We start from the raw sequence: 1,372 nt of genomic DNA, 5'->3' as shown, positions 1-1,372 counted from the left end.
TTTTTATAGTGTAGAGGTAAGGAGATAAGGTAGAGAATAATTTAAAAAATCAGTTGTCAATCAATTACACAAGTTTCCCTTTAGTTAGGGGATTCTGATTTCAAACGGGTAAAATAATTAAGGAAAGAGGATGATCAAACACTTTTCCAAAGCAGCACAAGAAGGGTAAATACACAGAGATTTATTTAAGGAAAAAGTCTGATAGCACACGGTTTGTGCAAATAAGGAAAGGCAATCAATCAACAGCCAGTAAAATCAGAAATTGAAGATTTCATGTGAATGAACCAGGTCAGGAAGACGGGAAAGATCTTGACTTAAGGAAATCAGTACTAATCAATTAAACCTAAAAAAGGATTCTGAATCATAAGTTGGAAAACCTTTTCGAAAGAAAGAATTTATCACACATATAAAAACACACAGCCATGCTTAAGCACGAAGAACTATTGTGCTAATTAGTAGAAGAATTTAAAAGTTCAGAGTCGTAAACAAAGAGATTAAAACTTAGTTCATAGACTCAGAATGAGTCTAAAAGAGTCGAGGGTTCCAAAATAGAACCCTAATCCAAACACGAGATCAACCTCGTCAAAACCCCCAAATTCTAGGGTTTCTACTTCGAATCAGATACAGAGACGAGGAGGCAGGTAATGAAACAGGCTCAGAGATCTCTTTCAGAGACTCATCAGAAAACAAACAGATACAATAGCAAGTTCGAAGCAAACAGAGTGAAGAAACTGATTTGAAGCATAGTGAGAGTAGAAGGAACATGTTCAAGAAAAACCCTTTAGAAGGGACTTAAACAGGGTTCAGAAGAGAGGTAGTATAACACTTAAGGAAACAGTAGAAGAAACATGTTTAAAGGGAACTCAAACAAGGTCCAGTAAAAGGTAAACAAAGAACTTAAGAACTCAGTAGGGAATACATACAGTAGGAAAGCACAAAATACCGGAAAAATATAGCAAAGAACGTGTAGGAAAACACAAAAAGACAAACATGCGAGCATGGTCCAGGAACACAGTAGAAAAAAAAGCACAGAAGAATCATGTAGGGTAGAAAGAAAACATAAGAACGAAGTATAGACAAATACACATAAAGAGAAGAAAAGTCAGAGAAACATTTTAAGCTTTTCAGGAAACCCTAAATCGTAAAGAAGTAATTTTGAAAGAAAAATTGGGGAAAACGTTTTAAAAACTCAAGTAGAGCACATATATAGAACAGATCTAAGAAAACAATCAGAGAAAACCTCGAATAGCTAGGGTTTCAGAGGAACCCTAAGGCGAGAAAGGCTTGGAAAAGGTCCGATCTAAGTCGGATAAGTCAGACATAGGCTCATAATGCTTGGATACGCCGGAGCAAGTTCGGGGAGGCCATAGAC

Source organism: Nicotiana attenuata, unplaced genomic scaffold, assembly GCF_001879085.1.
Source record: "Nicotiana attenuata strain UT unplaced genomic scaffold, NIATTr2, whole genome shotgun sequence".
Classification (NCBI taxonomy): Eukaryota; Viridiplantae; Streptophyta; class Magnoliopsida; order Solanales; family Solanaceae; genus Nicotiana; species Nicotiana attenuata.
The sequence above is the reverse complement of the archived record's forward strand: the minus strand, read 5'-3'. Positions refer to the sequence as shown.